This window comes from Berghia stephanieae, chromosome 5 (genome assembly GCF_034508935.2).
Source record: "Berghia stephanieae isolate SIO BIC M18660-M18661 chromosome 5, UCSD_Bste_1.3, whole genome shotgun sequence".
Lineage (NCBI taxonomy): Eukaryota > Metazoa > Mollusca > Gastropoda > Nudibranchia > Aeolidiidae > Berghia > Berghia stephanieae.
Window position 1 is genome coordinate 68512772 of NC_088364.1, and position 5000 is coordinate 68517771.

Sequence of the window (5000 nt, forward strand, 5' to 3'; positions counted from 1 at the left end):
TCTCTCTCTCTCTCTCTCTCTCTCTCTCTCTCTCTCTCTCCTTTCTCGTCTCTCTAGACATCATATATCTAGTCTCCCTCTCTCAATTTGGTTTTCCTATCTCTCTCTCTCTCTCTCTCTCTCTCTCTCTCTCTCTCTCTCTCTCTTCTTTCTCGTCTCTCTAGACATCATGTATCTTGTCTCCCTCTCTCAATTTGGTTTTCCTACACTTTATCTCTCTGCGCCCCCCCCCCCCCCAACCACATTTTCTCTTTCTTTCTCTTTCACTCACACATACACATTGTCACAAAACACACACAAACAAACAACACACACACACACACACACAAACATATACATGAGCACTAGTGACGGTATGAGTATACTTACAAGTTCTGTCCGTCAAATCAATCGCACCAAATACACACAACTGTGTGTACCATTTTACCGTTTATTGTCTGATTGGAGACCTTTCGCCTATCCCTATCACCTAACTGGCGGTCTAAACTATAACACAATAAGATCAAAGTGATGTCAACTACATTTATTCTCTATTTGCTCATACACAAGACACACAAACACACACGCACTTGAATAAGACTTCGATGGACAGCTATAAATGCTGTGCACTTGACTAAGAAGCTCACGACATTGCCATCCGGAAATATAACGGATCAGCACACAAAACTAGTGAGAATTACTCATGAACATGGATGACAAAAAACAATAACAAAGACCTGAGTGACGTCAACTTCGTTCTATCTATTGATTTCGTTGGAATAGGATTCAATAGTCGTAACGTCACTTCCTTCCTAATGACGCATGGTAACTTAGTAACACTGGCTCTAAACTATCGGAACAATGGCGGACGCCCGTATGAAATATTTCTCCGGCGAGCATAAAAGCGTATCCAGAGGAAAAAAAAACATAAATTTGATCATGTTTTGACTTTTACACATTCTGATCACAAAACATATGAAAAGTTCTAGCCAGGTTGAAGAATAAAAAGTAATGATTTTCTTTGTTTAGAACCAAGATGGCCGCCGTTGCCGGGCGGCGTGACATCAGACTACTGAATCCAATTCGATAAAGTTGCAAAGTTGCATCATGATGATGATGACAACAAAAAACAAAACAAAGATATAACAAAAAAGTAAAAACAAAACACACAAACAAACAGTCAAGCAACCCCCCCCCCCCCCAACGAGAAACGAACCTTCCCCCCCCCCCCCCCACGAGAAACGAACCCTCCACCCCCCCCCCCCCGGGGCAAAGCAAAAAAAAAAAAAAAAAAAAAAAGAAAGAAAAAAACAACAATTTTAACCCCCCCCCCCCCCCCAATAAAAATAACAAAACAAAAAACCAACACAATAAAACAGAACAAACAAACAAACATACAATATGATTGATCTATTTACAATGTGGTAGAATATTCTCAAAACTCACGCAAATAGAAAATGCTGTATTTAATCATGGCCTTCGTAAAGTAATGACCAAAAAATTACGTCACGATGCCAGTCTTTTGCCACAAAAGAAAACAAATCGTGAGTTGTATTCAATAGTTCAACCAATGAAATAACTTGTTTCCATGAGCTCTACTAACGACAACTCAATAAGCGATGCAAAAACCAAATTATAATGACATCAAACTGCCAGTCCTTTTGGATTTCAGTATCAGGCTACGATCTAATCTATTCCTTTTTTTTTCATTGCATGCTCACACCCAGCTGTTGGTACAAATGCATTTCGATAAACATTTGTTCTCGTTTTTTATGAGTTTGCTTTTTGAAACCGGTTAAATACATGTAATCTTGTGAGTTTGATGTTACTTAAGATATCAAATTGTGCGGCTATGTGGTCTAGTGGCATGGCACTCGCTTTCGGATCGGAAGGTCCTGGGTTCAAGCCTCGCTTGGCGCATAATTGAGTCCTTTAAGAAGGTTTTTTACTCACATTCTCTCACCGTACTCAGGTGTGGAATGAGTACCCGGCGTTGTCTCTGTCCGAAAAAATTGTAATATCGTCTAACAGGCGTCATGTCCCGTCCTACATGTTAAATGTTGCAGTTGGCCAGGGGCCCCTTGTAAAGCGCTATGAGCCCGTTTTGTGGATATTGCGCTATATAAAAGCTCAATTCTAATTTAAAAAGAATTAAATGTCATGGTTGTCATTGTGTACTTCATTGCATGCCCGATAACCAATATTATTATGGGGCTCATTGTTGTAATGGAAATACATTCAAACCAACACAAAATACTATTAAAACCAACCCATAATTGCAGTCGATTATCAGACCTAAAACTATGTGAATCTAGACCTGTGTGTTCTTTATGGTGCTTTATTTGCACAACAAAATCAACTAAGCTTATAGATAGCCTATCTCCAGGGGCGTGGCTATATTGGTTGATTTGGTGCCTGGCACCGCTTCCATCTTTTAAAAATGGATTACAGCATTTTAAAAAATCAAACATAAAAAACTGAGAAATGGTAAATACCGCCTTTTACTTATTTGAGTAAGTCTTTTCTTTAATATATTTTTCTTTCTTTTGTATTTACAAATATAGCATGTTTTAAGTCATTTTCTTCTGATACTGGCACCACCTTACACTGTAAGCATGCCACGCCACTGTAGATAGCTATCATAATTATATTAAGTGGTAAAGTTTTGGAACACTGCATTTCATTACAATGAGTGTGAAAAGAAAGGAGTGTTTTTCGATTTGCAATGCATGCATACATTTAACAAAAGCAAGACGATCGTATTGACATTAATATGATATTATGATAATTATGACCCATAGTCTAAATACGGTATTATGTTGGGTGTAAAATGAGTACCTACCTGGCCGTTTACAGCGTTGTCTCTGTCCGAAAACAATTGTAACATCGCCTAACATGCATCGTGTCCCGCCCTAAATGTTAAATGTTGCAGTTGGCCAGGGACCCCTTGTAAAGAATTTTGAGCACATTTAGTGGATATTTCGCTCTATAAAAGCTCAATGTTATTATATTATGTTATATTATAAACGAGGCTTTGGAAATTCAATTTATAGCCACAAACACGAAACTTTGGGTGAGCTCCCCTTTGTTATAAAAATAATACATAATAAAATGGTAAAATTCCCTTCATTCATCCCAAAGCGTAAATTTTCTTTAGGGTCTATTCTAATGGAAAACTGGAATAACCCAGGTGTCAGCCGCAGTGCAGCACCGAAAACTGAGCTAGGGCGAAGTGACTTGCTCAAGGCCACACATCACAGCGGGGTAGTCGCATTCGGTACCTTTCGGATACGAAGCAAAGACCGTACCTCTGAGCCACGCTGATGGAGAATAAATTATACTATTTCTTTCATTGCAAAACACTCGCTGGGTGGGGTTCCTGACCTCCCATAGTGGGCAGGGAGGTACTTACTGTGTCTTCTATCCCCTTATATAAGTTTTCCAACATGCTTTCTGTCTTTGTCTTGGAATGAAATTTGGTTTTGTCCTGACCCGGGTCGAATTCCTGGCTGGGAGGGAAACAGTCAAATGCATAGATATTGTTTTGGGAGATGATATTTTTTTCCTTGTAAATCATCTCTCTGTTATGTATTATTATATTTGTTATTTTGAATGTATAATGTAAGCATTTGAGTGTATTCCTCTTAGTGAGGTCCTGTGCTTTGGTCTGGATGAGACTTTTAGGTGATCTCAAACTATGCACAATTATAGTATACTCTTGGAATCTACACCTATTCTCTATTTGTATCATTCCCCTTTGTCTTACTTTTTCTAGGGTGCTGTAATAGTAATTCTATTTTTTATACTAGACGGTTTATCCATTTTCTTCCTTTTTACTGGCCCTGATATGACCTCAATGTGTTGCAAGCGCCGTAAAACCTTTAAAACAAACAAACAAAAACAAAACACTCTAAGTCAATATTTCTAGATTCATTTTACATTTTTCAATTCGTCCCAATTTAATACCGTTTTGAGACGGTTGATCGTATTTGATAGTTTTTCATTGTTTCTCTCCTTAAAGAAAGGGTTTTGTATATCAGAGTCATTTTGTATACCAACCACGGAACTCTTTCTGTCTTTGTCTTGGAATGAGATTACTTGGTTTTGTCCTGGCCCTGGCCGGATACCCTGGCTGGGAGGGAAACAGTCAAATGTACAGTTAGTTTTGGGAGAAGATATTTTTTTGGTGTAAATCATCTCTCTGTTATGTACTGTATTATTTTTCCTTTCACATATGTATGATTTGTAAACAATTGAGTGTGTTCCTCTTGGCGGGGACCTGTGCTTATGTCTGGATGAGACATTTAGTGATCTCAAACTAAGTACACTGATAGAGTGCTCTTGGAATCTACATCTGTTCTAGATTTGAACCAATTCCTCTTTGTCTGCCTTATTCTTGGATGCTTTAATGGGAGCAATCTATATTCAGGTTTTCGTCCAACCAAGTCATCAATCACATGATAAGTTGCTGTCCAACGATTGGATATTTCTTGAAGAATGTAAACATGCTGCTTTGTTTATGAAAGTTGTAAACATACACACGTGTCAAACAGAACTAAATGACCAATAGTGATGTTAGATATTTCGAAAGCTGTGAGCCCTTTTCACAATGTGGGTCATTTTTAGCACACTTTTCAATGTGACCAATGACCTCGAGCACATGGAAATGTAATATAGATCAACCCCATTGTAATTCTAGAACTTTTTACTATCCTATTTTCATCTTTATTTTTTGCTGGCGCTGATATGACCTAAATGTGTTGCAAGCGCCGTAAAACCCTTAAAAACAAAACAAAAAACAATGGGCATTTCTCAATAAATGGAAACACCCTGCTTGGTTTATGAACGTTGTAAACATACCCATGTGTGAAACTGAACAAATTAATCAATCGCTATGTTAGATATTTCAAAAACTCTGAACACTTTTCACTATCTGGGTCATTTTGAGAACACTTTGCAATGTGACCAATGACCTCGAGCACATGGAAAGGTAATATAGATGATCCCCATTGTGATGTAGG

The 5000-nt window shown here is 38.1% G+C and overlaps 1 protein-coding gene across 1 annotated transcript in view; it reads right to left on the reverse strand.

Annotated features, from left to right (window-relative positions):
- The window catches only part of LOC144973503 (solute carrier family 25 member 35-like), a 27772-nt gene extending 26180 nt beyond the window's left edge, over nucleotides 1-1592 (reverse strand). Inside the window, exon 1 of the mRNA XM_078916009.1 lies at nucleotides 1426-1592. The gene's annotated coding sequence lies outside the window, so the exon portion shown is untranslated. The remainder of the gene's footprint in view (nucleotides 1-1425) is intronic.
- Nucleotides 1593-5000: the final 3408 nt, after the last annotated feature.